The sequence below is a fragment of the Oryctolagus cuniculus genome, chromosome 10, assembly GCF_051225735.1.
Source record: "Oryctolagus cuniculus isolate XC-2025 breed Fujian yellow rabbit chromosome 10, ASM5122573v1, whole genome shotgun sequence".
Classification (NCBI taxonomy): domain Eukaryota; kingdom Metazoa; phylum Chordata; class Mammalia; order Lagomorpha; family Leporidae; genus Oryctolagus; species Oryctolagus cuniculus.
Genome location: NC_142876.1, coordinates 105,620,097 through 105,638,335, shown reverse-complemented (window position 1 = coordinate 105,638,335; position 18,239 = coordinate 105,620,097). Strand labels below are relative to the sequence as shown.

At 49.7% G+C, this 18,239-nt stretch overlaps 1 long non-coding RNA gene across 2 annotated transcripts; it reads right to left on the bottom strand.

Annotated features, from left to right (window-relative positions):
- Positions 1-217: 217 nt before the first annotated feature.
- LOC149124389 (uncharacterized) lies at positions 218-1,309 on the bottom strand. 2 transcript variants are annotated; one of them, XR_016215165.1, is made up of 3 exons: positions 1,016-1,309; positions 729-866; positions 218-627 (listed from the first exon to the last, which is right to left on the bottom strand). It is a non-coding gene; the product is annotated as an uncharacterized LOC149124389 (long non-coding RNA). The 2 variants fall into 2 exon arrangements; XR_016215164.1 differs by having other exon boundaries at positions 1,158-1,309.
- Positions 1,310-18,239: the final 16,930 nt, after the last annotated feature.

Genomic DNA, 18,239 nt, shown 5'->3' with positions numbered 1-18,239 from the left:
AGGAGCAGAACGGAGAGGCACCGTGTGGCTTTTTGCTGCCAAGTATGGCATTCTGTGCGGGTGGGGGAAGCCTCCCCCTATATTGGAACAAGTCATTGTGCAGGGTACTTTTTGGACCTGCCAAGCAGTGTTCTGGGGGACAGGAGCGGAGGTCTCACTGTTGTACTGCACCTGGTTTTCTTTCTTTCTTTTTTTAAAGATTTATTTATTTAGTTGAAAGAGTTCCACAGAGAGCGAAGAGGCAGAGAGAGAGAGAGGTCTTCCATCCACTGGTTCACTCCCCAATCGGCTGCAACGGCCAGAGCTGTGCCAATCCAAAGCCAGGAGTCAGGAGCCTCCTCCTTGTCTCCCACGTGGGTGCAGGGGCCCAAGGACTTGGGCCATCCTCCACTGCCCTCCCAGGCCACAACAGAGAGCTGGATCAGAAGAGCAGCCGGGTCTTGAATCGGCGCCCATATGGGATGCCAGCACCACAGGCCAGGGCGTTAACCCCCTATGCCACAGCACCGGCCCCTGCATCTGGTTTTCATCCAGAGCCTACCCTCCTCCTCCAGCCGCACCTGGCGTCTCAGACTTGGGCACTCCCCTGCATCAGTGTTCTCCAGAGAGCATGGCCCCAGGCTTCTGCTGCAAGAAGGAAGGGCACGGACTGAGGAAGTGCTAGGCGGCGACTGAAGTGTTCTTCAGGCAGGCTTACCAGAGCTTGCTTCCTTAGCTCCTCCACTTACCCGCCCCTTAGGGACACTTGCTCCATCAGTTCTGAGTTTGTCCAGGTGTCTAGAGCATCAGGATGGGCTTGCTGCTTGCTGGTACCCGGAACTGGAGGCTCTTAACAGCAAAGAGAGCAGGCACTCCATGTTTCAGTCCTACGAAGCAGATACTGTTAGGAGTCCCACGTAGAGAAGGAAATGTGGCGGCGGGGAGATGGGCGTCAGGGCACCCTGCTGTGGTTTGACACCTCCGTCCCCACCCCCTACCCCCAGGCACTGGCTCCAAAGCTCTGGCCCATGACCACCTTGTACAAGGCAGCCTGGTGGGAAGCGCGAAACCACATGAGCAAGGACTTCAAGCTAGAGAAGAGCGATCCAGGGAACTCCTCTGCGTGATTCTGGATCGGCTTCCGTCTTCTACTGGGTCTGGTGGTGAAAATGTGTTACCTGGAAGTTTTACAGGCTGGAGCATGCCTTGGGGGAGAGCTGGGCTTGGCCAAAGCAGCTAACTTGGTGGCCAGCCCAGACACTTCCCAGGGGCTCTGGGCTTGAAGAAGGAAGCGTTCTTGGCTTATGGGTTTTCTAACTCACTGCCCACTGGAATCACCTGGGAAGCCATTTAAACTACAGATGCTCCCTGCCTGAACCAATTGAATCAGAATCCCCAGGAGCAAGATTCCTGGATCTGCTTTGTGAAGCTCCCCAGGTGGTACCCGTGGGCAGCCAAGTTTAGATCCAGTGCTGCAACCCACCTTGTCTTTGGCGTCACTTGGGGGTCTTGGTCAGAGTCACTAGGTGTGACGCTCCGAATGTTGGGGCCCTTCAACTTCACCCCAGTGTGATGGCATTCAGGGATGGGGCCCATCGGAGCTGATTAGATTGTCGAGGGTGGAGCCATGGTGAATGTGATCAGTGCCCTTATTAAAGACCCCTGAGGGAGCCTGTGACCTCTTCCCCCAGGTGAGGAGGCAGCAGGAAGGCACCATCTTTGAGGCTTCCCATATGGGTTCTGCTGGTTCCTGGATCTTGGATGCCGCAGCTTCCGGAACTGTAAGCAGAAGGTTCCTACTGTTTATAAGGTCTTCAGCAGAAGGTATCTTGTTACCGCAGCCTACAGACTAAGACAGTAGGTCCATCTAGCTCCCGGGCGATAACCACAATGCACAGGGCCACGGGTGACCCTGCCCAAGTGGGAGACAGCTCGCAGGACTGGCATTAAAGTGTGAATTTCAAGTTCATGGTTAACCTCTTTTCATAATGACTATAAAAATTCTTGCATTGCAAAAAGGGACATAAATTCTGTAACAGAGTTCTAAAAAAAAAAAAAAACTCAGGAGAATATTCATTAGCAGAGGCTTTCATGCTTTGTAAACGTGTGGATGGCACTGAAGATTTCGTAAGGGAGGCAGGGGTGGGGTGGGGGGAGGGCAGCTTCCTGTTTGGTTTACAACTAAACAGCAGCAGAGCCGCCCAGATATCCATCCGGGTCCTCAGAACCTGCAGGGGCCACCGCACCTGTCTGTGACTTCCTGTCCACTCCGGCTCTTCCAGGCCCCCTTCAGGGGAAGCACAAAACCCCTCTCCTTGAATAAAAAAATCAGCATAGCCTGCCCTCCCCCTTGCCATCCCAGTGACAGTGCTGTTTCTAAAGGAACTTTGATAAGTAATATTCTTCCTTTGTTATGTGGGAAAAAGATGTCCAGGTTTGTAAAAGCAATTGTGTGGCCGGCACCTCGGCTCAACAGGCTAATCCTCTGCCTAGGGGCGCCGGCACACCGGGTTCTAGTCCCGGTTGGGGTGCCGGATTCTGTCCTGGTTGCCCCTCTTCCAGGCCAGCTCTCTGCTATGGCCCGGGAGTGCAGTGGAGGATGGCCCAGGTGCTTGGGCCCTGCACCCCATGGGAGACCAGGAGGAAGCACCTGGCTCCTGCCTTTGGATCAGCACGGTGCGCTGGCTGCAGCGCGCTGGCTGCGGCGGCCATTGGAGGGTGAACCAACGGCAAAGGAAGACCTTTCTCTCTGTCTCTCTCTCTCTCTCACTGTCCACTCTGCCTGTCAAAAAAAAAAAAAAAAAAAAAAAGCAATTGTGTTTTATCCATTTCGGTATGTTGTTTAGGAATTCTAGGTATTCCTCCAGGAGCCAAGCCCTCAGGGAATTTCTGGGGCCATCACATGACCTTTAGTTACCTAGGCCCCCTTCTTCCCATCCCCACCTGGTCTCTTATGTCTCCTGCTTTTTTTTTTTTCCTCCACCAGCAGACATGGGTGTCACCTATCAGAGAGGAAGAATCAATGGAGATGAGCTCTTGATTGTCCTTATTTCGTAGATGGGGTTTAATAATTCATCTGAAAGAATTTTTAGCAGCAAGGTTTGCATATAAAAGGGAACATGCCTCTCCTAAATAGGCGTCTGTTACTGTGGCTGAGCGGGGTGAAGACAGGCCGGTCAGGTTCAAGTGCCTCTCTCCCATCTGCTAGAGATGGGTCTCCCAGCCCACTGAGTGCGTGAGTGCAGGGCAAGCTTCGCAGAGCAAAGGGATTCAAGCCACACCTTGAAAGTCTCTTCCTTGTCACTGGAGGTCATTGCAGCAAACATGCACATTCCAGAAACGTGCAGCGTGTACATCTGTTCATTTCCAGACCTCCCCTGCACCCCCTTCCCCACTGCCTCAAATACCAAACCAGTGGCATCTTGCGAGGCAGACGCTAGCAGGTTTGGGGTCTGCAGGTCTCTCTATGCACACACAGAGCTGTTGAGAGCGTCAAGAAACCGAGGCAGGAAAAAGGCTGACTTTAAATAGTCATCACTCCAACGTGCCGGTCCATCGAGGAGGGGGAAGCCGGTGGGATGAATGGGCACGAAAATGAACAAGATCCTTTCACTGCCTAGGTTGGCTGCCCTGCGTTTTTCTGCAGCCGCTCTGCGGCAGGCAGCCCTGGTAATGCTCCCAGCCCTGACCGTGGGAAAGTTGCCAGGGGCGAAGGCCCAGCAAAAGCAATGCACGCCTCTTTCATTGCATGGCCAGCATCTGCCCCTCTGCCTTCCAAAATGAGCTTTCCTGGTTTCTTTTTCCAAAATGTCCCTCTGTCACCAGTTAGTGCATTCGGTCAGATAAGCATCTGAATAGACTGAGATTTTTGAACATTTCAAGTGTTTGTCATCCTCTGCAGCTTGCCCTGAAACTCAGCGTACTGCAGCAACATTACCTACCCAGGTGCTTTTCCCACTAAGCATGGGCACGGCCCATGGTGTAGCCGAGGTGGCTGCACACTGGTGTTTATCCCTAACAGCCAAAGTCAAGGAGCACCCCAGATATCACAAAAGAAGGCAGCCAATGAGTTAAATTGCAGCAAATCCATACAATGAATGAATGTGCAGGAGTGAAAATAGGGTTGAAGGAGACGATTTAATGATATGGGGGAAAGTTTGTGTTATATTGTCGAATAGATTATAAAACACAATATAGATTATGGTATTGTTTGCAGTGTCTTGTAATGAAGAGTAATTTGTTAAAAAATATGTTTAGGAAAAAATGATTGGAAGAGTTTTCAACAACATACAGTATGGGTGAGGGGGTGTATGTGTTGGGGGGTGGGGTCCTTGTCCTTTCCAGTCTGTGAATCCCTGCATTATCCAAGCAAATGTACTGTCACATGTGAAAGAGGTGGTGCCCTTGGTTTTCACAAGTACCTCCGAGGAGTTCCCTTTGCCGGAAGTCAGTGACCTGTAGGTGTCTCCGTGCCTTTGAGAGGCACCGCCTCCCTGCCTCTGGGTCTCATAAGAGCCACAGCATTGGTATTTTAGATGGAAGGTGGCGAGAAGGGCCCCTTGACGGTGGTGGTGTTGTGTTTAAGATACAGTAGATTCAGAGGCAGCTCCTGGAGCCAGACTGAGTTCAAAGCCTCCCAGCACTGGACTACTTTACCTCTCGGGGCTTTGCCTGCTCACCCGGAATCTGACAAGGACAACCGCGCCCCTGTCCCGGGGGGTCCCCTGAGACCTGGGGTACATGCAGGGAGCTGATGTGCCCTCGCGGCCACTGTGGCCACTGCACACTTGGCCCTGGGGTGGGGCGCCCTGGACCTTGTGAGAGGCCAAACGTGATCCCAGCTCGAAACCCAGTGGGACCTAGCTTGAGCGTGTGTCCCATGCACACGCCCACAGGCCTGTGCCCTCCTGCGCTTGCCTGGGCTGCTCAGGTCGCAGGACCCCACAGCAGGGGCACCCAGGCCTGCAGAAGGGACAGGCAAAGTAGGTTGACCACAAGGAAGTGAAACAGGCCGTGCCATCATCGTGGGCAGCCTCTAACAGCCACTTGGTTCCCAAGGCTTTCGCAGTGGCTCCCTGACCTGGGAAAAGGCAGAGAAGAGAATTTGAGAAGGAAAGGGAGAAAAGCAGCATGGGTTCAGCAAGGGGGCGTGGAGCCCCAAGTGAGGCCCCCTTGTGTTGCTTCTGTGTGCACCTGCAGGTGCCAGCCCTGAGTCACGCTCAATGCTCCCCCTGCCACCCAGGCAGATGGGTTCACGGTGGGACCCTGCAGAAAAACCGCCTGGAATGGCACCCGGCTGCTCCTGCTCCCCAGTCAGTCCCCACCCAGCCACACCCGCAGGGGACAGCAATGGCCAGGCTGCTCCATTTCTTGCCTCCGCTGGCCAGCACAGTCAGCCCCAGGCGCCCTCGCCTTTGTCCAGGTCGCACCTGGCACTTTACCGTGGGCTTTTTTTTTTTTTTTTTTGAAAGAAAATTGAATTCTCTGTTAACACTTCCCTGAAAAAACAGATGATAGTTTTTGACTTCTGTGATGGAGACGTCAGGCATTAAAAATCACAAATTATAGGTAGGCTTGGGACTGCGTTTTCTCAGCAGTTTTTTTCTCATGAATCTGTTGGGATGCTCACACAGCAAGGTCTTGAATGGGGAAGCTGCATTGGAAGTTGAGTTTCCATTGCTGGGTGAATTTGGACAGTTGGATAAATTTTGAAAAAATAAAGGGAGCCAGAAGTAAAATCAGCAGATCGGAAGGTGAGATGCTCGCCCAGTATTCTGTGGCTGTTGGTTCTGGGTTTGCAATCAGTTCCTTCTCTTGATCTTCTGCCTGTGCCCCATGGTCGTGAGCGTCTTGCAGTTCACATGGCCTCCCTTTGGAGCTGACGTAGCCCCATGCCCCTCTCAGCCAAACTCTGTGTTTCCCCTGTGCTCCTAACTGTCCTGGAAATCACCCATGTGCCTCATTTTTGGCTCCACAGTCTCAATAATGACACCAGCAGAGAGCTGGCCTGGAGATGTTGCTGTCTTGGACCCACTCCCCACCCCCACCCTTCTCCTTCCCCTTGGGCCTCGAGCCCCGGCCGGCCCAATTCTCAACTCTGCAAAGAACAGAATGCGACTGATTGCCTGAGCCCCAGCAATTGCATTGGTCTTTCTGTCTCTCTATGATGATGACGATGGCACCAGTGATTACCACTTACTGAGTATGTAGTTTATCAGTCCCTGTGATTTTTTTTAAAGAAAGAATTAGTTAATCTCCAAAACAATGCTGGAGAGAGCAGTCATTATTAATACCATTTCACAGATGAGAAAAACGAGGCTTAGTGACATAAGTCACAGGCCACAACTGGCTGGGCCTGGGGTGGACTTTATTGGGTCTTTATTGTTGCTACTGTGTACCATGATGGGAGATGGCCCCTTCTCCATGCATATGAGGGGGTCTTCAAAAATTCATGGAATATGTGCCTATTCTGAAAAAACCGTACACGTCTTTCAGATTTGTCTTTGAACTATAATGTATTTTAACTGCATTTTTCCAAAAATTTTTTTGCTTTGTAAAAATGTATTTGAGAATCAGACATAGAGAGAGACAGCACTCTTGTAAGTGCTGGCTCACTTCCCAAGGGCCTGGAAAGGCCGGGCCGATACCAGGGAGTGGGCATTCAGTCTAGGTCTCCCACATGCGTGACAAGGACTCCCCCACCTGAGCTGTCCCCTGCTACCACCCAGCGTCTGCATTAGCAGGAAGCTGGAATCGGGAGTGGAGGCAGGAGTTGAACCCGGCCCTCTGATATGTGACACGGGGATCTGCACCAGCAGCTTAAGCCTTAGGCCGAACACCCGTCCCACACACTTATTGGGATACAGCTGTATGTAGGACAACTTCCTTGTCCTATCACAAGGCAAGGCAAAGGACCTATTATCATGGCGGATGAATTATTTTTTAAAGCTATCAGAACAGTAGATGCTTGATATGAAAAATCCCAACTATTTAGAATAAAAATGTGCAGGGCCCCTTTTCACACTCCCCGCCCTACAGCCCTCTAGCGATGATATTGTAGACAATTTCATGCTGAATCAAAGGAGCCTGGTGCTGCTTTCCTGAAGGCGATGGGATGGGATTGGGGGTGGGGTGGGGAGGAAGAAGTCCCATGGGACATAGCCCAAAGGAAAACTGACACTACAGAACTCCCAGAGTCCCAACTACTGGCTTTCAAGATTGCTCCTAGTGGTAAACGATTGATGCCTTAGCATTGACTTCCACTACCTGCATTGTATGAAAAGTCCAAAATGGATTACATTTGCATATTATTGTCCAAGATTCCATGACAGGGAGCAGGCAACTGCCATGCCATCCTCTGGATACAGCATTCCAGGCTCTGCTTAGAGGCATAATGTGTCCATTTATTTGTTGCTGCTATAGTCAAGCCTTAGCTGACATTCATGCCTCTATGTTAAATTAACATCAAATTAGTTCAGGCGCTGGCACTTTGGCATAGTAGGCTAAGCCTCTGCCTGTGGTACCAGCATCCCATATGGGTGCTGGTTCTAGTCCCGGCTGCTGCACTTCGGGTCCAGCTCTCTGCTATGGCCTGGGAAAGCAGCAGAAGATGGCCCAAGTGTTTGGGCCCCTGCACCCACATGGGAGACCCTGAAGAAGCTCCTGGCTTTGGATCTGCCCAGCTCTGGTCATTGCGGCCATTTGGGGAGTGAACCAGTGGATGGAAGACCTCTCTCTCTCTGTAACTCTACCTCTCAAGTAAATAAGTAAAATCTTTGGGGGGGGGGGGCGAAGCAGGTGCATTTTAAAGCCAGGAGAGAAAGCTGGGCTGATGAGTAGAAGCCTTGGATGTATTAAGGGCTCAGGGGCTGGAATTCTGGAGAGGGTTTGAATAGAAAAGCAGGAGCTAGATAATCAAGGGCTAGCTTCAAGGCACAAACTGGAGTCAAACTTTGCACTTTTGCCTTGGTGCACACACAGCAGTTAGATCTGGGCTTGCTCTGATGAATTGATATCAGTATCAGTTTATCAAAGGACTCCATGTTGTCCTTGTCAGGGTTTGAAAGGGCCTTGAGAGCTGCAATGTCCTAGGAGCTGTGGCCACAACTTCTGGTGGACACCCTAATAACCATATAGCCACTGTGCCCTGCATGCCCCCTGCACCCGCTACCCCCACCCCGGGCCACCCAGGACACTGCATGTCCTGGCTTCCCTTGTTCACGTGGCCGGTGACCAAGTTCTGCCCTGGAGGCATGTGCTGGAGATGTGTGCAGGTTCTCTGAGGTACCCTCTGTTCTAGGCTGACTTCCCCAGAAGCAGACGCTAATGTGAAGCTGGACGTGCAAGTCATTTATTCGACAGGTGACTCCCGGAAGCATCCATCGGGGTTGGGTGGGGAATGTAGGAGTGTGAGTTTTCTTCGAAGTAGATGCTATGAGGGGATTCGAGATGCAAGAATTTTATTGGGGGAAACTTCAAGGTGAGAGGAAATGGAGGAGAGTGCCAGACCACCAGGCAAACTTGACCCTGAGCAGAGGGGGCAGGGAGGAAAAGTCTGAAATGGCCGGGCAGCAAAGCTATTGGGAATCCGTGAGTCAAGTAGCATCAGCAGCACCCCCTGTCTCCTGGGACGCCTGCATTTAGCATCCCTGCTCCTCAGCCATGGTCGGGGAGCGGCCCTGGGCAAGCATGGTCTCGGCTTCACAGGGCAGCAGCAGGTGCACCCTGGGTTGGTGGCCTGGCTGGAGGCAGGTCTGCTGGGTGCTTTCTCATGGTCATGCCAAGGACACGAGGCAGGAGAGGAAGGCTGTGCTGGCGAGCAGTTTACCACCATGGGGACTGCGGCTGTACCCTGCTGGGCTCTTCAGAAAGTGGAAAACGCTCCCTACGCAAGGGGCATGGAAGTTGAGAGAGAAACTCCCAGCCTCTTGCCACCACTGATTTGTTGGTCTTTACCCTAGCAGCTACAACAAACAGCTTTCCAGACTTCAACAGAGAAAGCATTTCCTCTTTCTCCTCCCTGGAGCCTCTCAACAGAGCTGCTGACAAACTGAATTGGGAACCGATTTGGGTTATGGATCCTCCCTCTCTCTCTCTCTCTCTTTGTCTCTCTCTCTCTCTCTCTCTCTCTCTTTCTCCCTCTCCCTCTCCCTCTCCCTCTCCCTCTCCCTCTCCTTCTGCTGCCTTGCCTGCCAGGGAATGAGAAAAGTGTGACCTGTCCACGCAGAGCGAGGGCTTCCTGGGCAAACAGAATAATCATCCCCTCCCCGATTGAGGAGGCACCACCGAGTCTCTCACTATGGCCGTTTCTCTTCTTTACAACTCTGCGTGAAAACTGATGACCAAGAACAGAGAGAGAGAGACCAGACAGAACACACCCAAGTAATAATTGGCTGTGCTAAGCTGGCAGAATTAGAGATATTTTCCTTTTGTTTCTTTTAACAAGTTTCCATAATGACATTTAATTTTTTCCTTTTTAAAAATGCTTCTATGAGGTGATCTTTCTACTTTGCTGTGTGCTTGAGATATTCCATGATAAGCATTATTTATTTTTAAGCTTCAGAACAACTATTTCTCTTAGGCTTTCTATGTTTGTCAGCTCAGGCGGTGATAACAAAATACCATAGACTGGGAGGCTTATGAACAACAGAACTTTTACTGCTCACAGTTCCGTAGATGGTAAGAGTGAGATCAAGGAACAGGTGTCTGATGAGTGCCTGCTCCCTGGTCTGTACACTGCAGGCTTCTTGCTGTAAACCTACACAGCATTCATCCAACTCATGAGTGCTCTGTGCTCATGACCTAATCAGGTACTGGATGCTCCGCCTCCTGAGACCGTCACCTTGCAGGTTAGGGTTGCGATACGTGCATTTGGGAGGGGCACAAACATTTGGACCTTAAGTACCTTCCCACTGTCACTACCTGAATGTCCTCTGCTCCGTGGCTCTCCCTTCCTCTTCCATTCTCCCTGCCACCAGAACACAAAAGATGCCATCAACTCCAGATCCTTGGTGGTTTGTCCGTGCACTTGTGCTTTGGGGACAGATAGCAAGCCTTGGTTATTCCTGGCTGAGAAATGCACCCGATCTACAGGATGATGGTTTAGGGGTCACTTGAAGAGATGCCGGTGGACAAATCTGGTCTGAATTTATATTCAGTCTTCTAGAAACAAAATCGCACTTTATACAGTAGAAGCCAGCTAGGTAGTCATCAAATCTATGCCCTCTTCTCCCTGGGAACACAGAACCACATTTCCCAGGTTGCTTTGCAGTTCCCCATGTCCATGTGACAATGGCAGCCAATGGAATCCGAGTGGAAGGGATCGCTCCACCTCCAGGTGGAAGAACCCTGGGTCCTTAATTACCACTTGGGCGGGGCAAGATACTCACCCAGTCAGAAATCCATTCTAGACTTAGCTTGGCAGAGAACTGACCTTCAATTGTGTGCAACCACGGAAATGATGGGAGGTTATTTGATTTAGCAATGAGCCACCCAGAACTAATCCACTATTCATCGCTTGTGTCTGCTAAGCTTGCCTCGTTGTCACGCTCTGAATCCATCTGGTGCAACGTCAGTTGGAGTGCAGAGGGCACTGAAGCACCATGTGCTTGAGGACTTGGGCTCTGTGCAGCCCTACAACAGGGAGGTATTGTCCCACAGGTGCTCAGGTCATTGTGTCATTCCCCAGTGGAAACAGCGTCAGACAGGGAGCCTTGATTCCCTGCTGACACGTGAATCACTCAGTCCCTAAGAGCCTCAGAAACTACTCAGTTCAGTTTAGAGACAGGCAACAGTAGCAGTAATCATGCTCAATTGCGGGTGAGATAGAGGCCAGCTTAATACTTTAATATGTCAACTCCTTTGGTTGTCACAGGCACCAAGGACACAGGTGATGCTATTGCCATTTTGGAAATGAGAGACACTGAGGCACAGAGAGATAGAAATGTTGCTCAGGGCTTGGCTAATGAATATCAGATTCAAACACGGGCAGTCTCACTCCTGCGCCAGAAACAGTTCTTTTGGTTCTAAAATGCTGCGATTGGCACCAGCGTGAAGCCTTCCTGTTGGTGCTGCCTTGTGATACGCCTGCCCCGGCCGCCCACCTGCTCCTGACTTCCAGGCTTCTCCCACTGAAGGCTTCTGCCCTGGAAATGTACAGTCTTGCGGGCGATGATCTCCCTCTTCCTTGATCTGTTTAATCTGATTAGACGCAAGTTGTAATAGGCCTTGATTCGGAGAACTTCCCTTCGCCAAATTAAGTCCCCGAGAACTCTCACATGTGGAACTTGATTTATGAACACCAGACTCTCTCAGTCTTCTATGATTTTCTTTATTGAAACCAGGCAATGCCAACTCCCAAGCAAAAGAGAGCCAGTAATAAAATCTTGGTTTCCTACAAACTCAGGGAACATCAGAGGTCATGCATTTCAAATGCAGAGTAAATCACCTTGACTTTGTTCACTGGAAAAAACAGAATATGACAACCAGATGAGCCCTGGGCTTTAATGGAACACCTGGCTTAACATTGCAATACGAACAAGATTATTTGCTCTATTGCCAGTCATTCAGTATTTCACTTATAGAATGCCTCATCCATTCTGAATTTTTTCCAGTTGTAACCTATGTTGCACCATCCTGGACTCTGCTGAGGATAAGAAATCATCAGGCACTCACCATGGTCTTAACACTGTGCCAAACAAACCACATCTATCCATCTTGTCCTCTTCATTTTGTAGATACCAAAAGTGACCTTCAGAGAAGTTCAAGATGTAGTAGCCAGAACAGTAGCACCCCTAAGATGTCCATGTCCCAATTCCCAGAACCTGGGACTGTGTTACTTGGCACAGCAAAACTGGGCAGATAAGTTTGGGATCTTGAGGTGGGGAGATTATCCTGGATTACTTCCGGGGAGCCAGTGTAATAACAGGGGTTTTATGAAAGACAGAAGACAGGAGACTCAGGGTAGGAGATGGGACAATAGGAGCAGAGATCCCAGAGATGTGGGGCTCCAGAAGGAACAGCCCTGTAACTCGACGTATGACCTCCAGAACTGAAAAATGATACGTTTGGCTTATCTTCAGCCAGTAGGTGTTTGGGGATTTGCTATAGCAAAAGGATGTTGAATGGCAGGGGCATGATTTGAACCCTGCTCCCTGTGCTGCAGAGACCACGTTCCTTATTTCTAGGTAAAATGACCTTGGAATTGGAATCAATGTTGGGAAAATATAATTTCCATATTACGGCAAACATGGTATTATTAAACAAGTGGTGAAACCTGAAGTATTTTTAAAAGATAAAATATAAAAATGGAAAAATACAATAGGCCAGAGGAACAGAACAGACAGCATGGAACCAGACCCATCTTTATAAGGCAAATTGGTGTCATGAGGATGACAGCATCACAGACGATGGGGAAAGGCTGGATTGCTCAGTTGATACCAGGAAATGGTGTCACACTGTGGAATAAAATAAGCTATATCCCTACCTCACACCCCCTAGAGCCTGGGCTCATGTGGATGTTTATAACATTATTTGTGGGCCCCACAAAGTCATCCAGTTAAAAAGGAGCCTGGTATTGATTGATTTACTTTCAATCAATCAATCAGGGCCAGACCAAAGGATTTTGTGGGCTTTATACCCTGTCCTAGAGGAAGATTCCAGATCAAATAAAGTCCTCAGATGCTCAATCTAACTTGTCCCAAATGGTAGAGTTAGAAACGTGCCATGGGACTCCAATTCAGTCCCATCAAGGTGGCATGTACCAATGCCATCTCACTAGTGCTAGTGATCAGTTTCAGTTCACAACTGATCATAATGATAGGTCTAAGAGTCAAAGAGATCACATAAATAAGACTAGTGTCTGCTAATACTGACTGATAGAATTAAGAAGGAGAGAACAATCCAACATGGGAAGCAGGATACACAGCAGACTCATAGAATGGCAGATGTCCTAAACAGCACTCTGGCTTCAGAATCAGCCCTTAAGGCATTCGGATCTGGCTGAAGAGCCCATGAGAGTATTTTAGGCATGGAAAGCCAAGACCCTCCGGGGAAAAAATAAATAAATAAATGAAAGATCTCTGCGAGTGAGATCCAGTGGAAAGAACGGGCCATCAAAGAAGGAGGTACCTTTCTCTGAAGGGAGGTGAGAATTTCCACTTTGACTATGACTATGACCTTGTCTAAATAATATTAGAGTCAGCAAACTCAAAATGCTTCCATAGCCTTGGCAACTCATGACAAGAGCCTAGGGTGATTACTGATGCCATAAACAAGAGTGTCAACTTGTTAAGTCAACAACAGGAGTCACTGTGCACTTACTCCTCATGTAGGATCTCTGTCCTTAATGTGTTGTACAATGTGAATTAATGCTATAACTAGTACTGAAATAGTATTTTACACTTTATGTTCTATGTGGGTGCAAACTGTTGAAATCTTTCCTTAATATTTACTAAATTGATCTTCTGTATATAATGATAATTGAAAATGAATCTTGATGTGAATGGAATGGGAGAGGGAGCAGGAGATGGGAGGGTTGCAGGTAGGAGGGAAGTTATGGGGGCGAAAAGCCATTGTAATCCAAAAGCTGTACTTGGGAAATTTATATTTATTAAATAAAAGTTAAAAAAAGAAAACAATAAAAAAAGTCCTCAATGTGTAAAGGGAAGACAATGAAGGCAACAGAGGGAAAAAATAGAATATTTGTGTACCCAAGGGATGGGCAAAAAGAGGTGACTAAAAAACTGATGGATTTGACTACAGGAAATGAAAGTACTTTGATTCAATGCATAGAAATAAATAGATGTGAGCCTGGGAAAAGATGTTTTCAGTAATTCAAAAGGATAAAAGAATTTTCTAATCTACAAAGAACTCATGAAAAATGAACAAGAGGAAGGAAACCAACCTAACAGAGAATAGGCAAACACAGGTCCAGTCTGTTGAGATGAGATTCTCAAAGCCACTAATCGTCTGAGAAATGCAATGAAAATGATGGACGGGCATATTAACCCCCTAGAAGAGAGGAAAACTGGAAACATCATGAACAGAGAAGGTGGGTGAGATGGAAGGAAGATGGGAAGTTGTGTGCCCTGCTGTGGGAAGGGTAAACTGGAACAGTCGGTAAGAAACCTCTGTGGTGTGTGCTCCAGGGCCAGTGACCCCTCTTCTGGATAAATATCCTGAAGAATCTGCTCCCTCAAATCTACCAGGAGCTGTGTGTGAGCAGATTCGTGTCTGTGTTGATAGGAGAGGTTAGAGGCAGCCCAAGGCCCTTCCCCGGGGGCATCGATGCAGCGTGGGTGCACCTGCAGTGTTCTCTGCAGTACTTGGCAATGCACTTGCAGCAATATGGAAATATCATCACAGAGATTTATTTTGAAAGAATTCGAGGGAGAAAACTTCCATCTGTTGATTCACTCCCCCAGATGGCTACAATGGCCAGCACTGGGCCAGGCAGAAGCCAGGAGCTGGAAGTGGAGTAGCCAGGTCTCGAACCGGTGCCCATAGGGGTTGCTGGTACTGGAGGCCATGGCTTTACCCACTACATCACATTGCAGACCCCAATGTGTGTATGTCTTAAAGCATAGCACGGAGTGGAGAAAGGAATAGGAGGAAGTTCCGAGACCCAATGTGCTGTGGCAAGGGAGTACAGTGGAGGATGGCCCAAGTACTTGGGCCCTGCACCCCATGGGAGACCAGGATAAGTACCTGGCTCCTGCCATCGGATCAGCGCAGATGCGCCGGCCGTGGCGGCCATTGGAGGGTGAACCAACGGCAAAGGAAGACCTTTCTCTCTGTCTCTCTCTCACACTGTCCACTCTGCCTGTCAAAAAAAAAAAAAAAAAATTTAAAACAACAAAACATACAAGGGTCCTTCAAAAAAATCTGTGGGAATAAATGAAATTAAAGATGAGTTTTACACTGATGCAAAAATCTTGGAAGTGCATGCATATGAAGGGTCCTCAGAGAATTCTTGCTATTGTGAGAGAGTTATTGTCTGTGATGAAAAGGCCAGACATGGATTTCAGACTCATTTTGCACCAAAATGAATGTATTTTTTCATTCTGTTTCCCCACAAACTTTTTGAAGTGCCTTGTACTTAAGAACTTTAAAAAACAAGCCAGACACGTTGATGTGGGTGCCTGTGGGAAGAGAACAGAAGCAAGGGTCAGAGATAACAAGGAAAAGAAAGAAAGTGAGCTGGAGTGATGACTCCTATAGAGCAATGATTTTTTTTTTATGATTTATTTATTCGAAAGGCAGAGTTACAGAGAGGCAGAGGAAGAGAGGTAGAGTGAGAGAGGTCTTCCATCTGCTGGTTCACTCCCCAGATGGCCCCAGTGGCTGGAGCTGTGCTGATCCAAAGCCAGGAGCCAGGAGCTTCTTCTGGGTCTCCCACGTGGGTGCAGGGGCCCAAGGACTTGGGCCATCTTCCATGAGCAGTGATGTTAATACAATATCAGCGGAGCTCCTCCTGCACCTGAAATAATAGCTTCAGAATGGAAGACGCTTTTTTGCAATAAGTCTTACCAAACTATAAGGGCAGGTCCCCAAGGGTAGCCACTTTGCCCTGGCATTTTGGTTAGAAAATGGGAAGTGTTGACAGGTGTTTATCATCACTTGGTTCTTTATAAAAATACTGAGTGTTAGGAAGAGTAAAGCAGCCTAACTTGGGTCTAGAAAAGGCCTCAAAGGCAATCCATTTAAAATGAGGATTAAAATGCCATTTCAAGTAGTGAAAGGAAAATTAGAAGAGGATCTCCTTAAGCTTGAAAAGTGAAACTGAAAACCTCGATCTAGTTTGTCTCATATTTCACAAAATTATATTTTCAATACAACTCTGGTTGGCTCTACGCCTAGGGTTCAGAGGCAAAATTGAGCAATAAATAGTTGTTGAATGAGCAAAGGATATGCAGAGGTCAGGAAAAAAAATTCGAAGAATGAGTCAGGTGCTACTTTTTCCCCATAACTTGTCACCGTTTCTTTTGAGTTGTAACTGGTTTCACCCATTTGCATGTGGTTTTAGCAACTTCCCAACTTTGCTGGCATCATCTCTGTGCAACACTGAATATTTGTGGGAACCGTGATTTGTCTTTATCGTTGTTCTGCATTGCACTTGCAATGCTGGCGTAGACGGAGATGTTTGCAAGCGGGCAAACCACAGAAGATTCCGTGGCAGGGTGACCAGAGGGACGGGTCATAGCCAATGAGCTGCAGAGGATCTGGAGGTTGGGGTGAGGGTGGTAAGGAAGGGCTGGCTGCACCTGCTGCTGCCTGCGATCTGTGATGGTAATAGCTGTGGGATGAGAAGTGTCGCTTCCTCACCTAATGCTGAGCTGCCCTTGCTCTCAGGCCTTGTATCCTCAGCAAGGAAGCTTCAACACATCAGCAAATGACCTTCCAGTCCCTGTGGCCCCAACAGTCTCCACGGAGTCCCCCTGCCCCTCCCAGAGGCAGCCGTGTCCAGCAGGCAAAGAGGAGGAGAGGGGGTAGGGGACCCCTCGAGCTGAGACCTGGATGTCCCCAGCCTCTGTGGAGCTGGTGTCCCCATCGTCCCATCAGTCACTGCCACCAAGATAGGACTTGTGAAGCCTGGAATCTGCTCTCCCTTGGGTTATCCCAAGGCCCTGGTGACCTTCCTGCCACCCTGCTCAGTCCCTGGCCCCAGTGTTCAGGCTCCTGGCCCTGGCGGCTGTGACCAGCTTCTGGCCAAATGGAAGTCCTCTGGGCCTTGTGACACCACAGGGCTCTAAGCAGCTCAGGGCTTCTTTGAAAAGACCACATGGCACCATTATCTTTCTCAGTACGGTGTCCCACGTGGATGCTGAGCGACATAAAACTTGCCCTGGGTCCCTATGGCCGGCCATATTTAACTAGGAAACCGGAGCTACTCGGGTATTTAAAGCAGAGCGACTTTACTACTGGCCCCAGACAAATCAGACGACGGGAGAGCTGAGAGACCAGAGAGGGCGGAGATCAACACGGCCACCTTCAGAGCAGCAAATCAAAAGGAGGTAAGGGTAGTGAGCCTGGGGTCCCCCCCCCAGCTCCAGGGCAAGCTGAGACCACAGCAGGCCTGTCCAGTAGGACCGGAAGCCAAGACAGTGGCTGTGGGAGACCCAGCCAGAGGCTGAGAGGCCCAGGAGAAGTCCCCTGGCCTGTCCCTTTCTCTGGCAGCCAACCTTCCCCCAGGGCCTCCCACCAGCAGAACCCAGGGGACACAGCAGCCTGGAAAGAGAGTGCCAGCTGTGCTGAGGTCTGGAGCCAGGGTTGGGAGGGAGATACAGGGATCTGGGGGCAATGGGCCTGTGCCAGCCCAACCCCCACAAGGGAAGCAAACTCAAAGAGCCCCTCCTCCCTCCCTCCCTCTCTCTGGCTCTCCTTCCAACCTACACAGCATCCTCCCCACCCAAGGCTTTTGCCTGGAGAATGGAGCACCCCACAGTCTGTTTGGGCCCCTTCCTGCTTCCTGTAGTGTCAGGAGTCCCAGGGGGCAGTCTCCCACGTCCCCTGTGTCCTACTCTGAGCCTCCCCACCCTGGGCTGATGATAAAACCCCAAGAGGATTTGTCCACCCGGCCTTGCTTGTTCGGGGCTTACAAAGAGTTAAAAGGTATTTCTGCCTGAGGCTGCTCTTTCAAGATGATTGTAGTTGCATGGACAAGCTAGCTCTGGGGCGCCTCCCTGCTACGTGACAGCCTGTCCTCCTTCCTCCAGGCCATGGACTTCATGGTTCACTTCAGTTTTGAAAGGAGAAGGCCAACGAAGGGCGAGATGCAGGAGAAAATTAAAATCTAGCAGTGAACAGCCCCGGGACTAGTATCTGATCCCGCTCCCACCTATGAAACAGGTGCTGAGCGGCGGCGTCCACACCCATGGCACTCAAGAACCTCTGTCGAGGGGTTGCTCTCACTGGTCCCACTACAGGGAGGCGGCATCACCTTCCCCTCCCAAGGGTTTGGAAGCTGTGTGGTTGATAAGCATCCCTGAGATGCAATCCCAGCCTGGCGTTTTCACAGCTGGGAGTTGGTTTATTGCTGAGCTGCGCATGGACCTGCATGTGGGTGTCAGTCTGTTCTTCCCCACCCCCAGAGTAGACCCTGAGACAAGGATTTGGGTGCAGGTGGTTTTTCTGGGAGGTGTGATGGGGAGTGAGGGGGTGGAAGTCACTTGAAAATTGTCACGTTGAGGTGACTGCAACTGGGGTCAGGGCTCTTGGGAGCACAGAGGACACGGCTCAGAGCTGTCTCCTCTTGGCCAAGG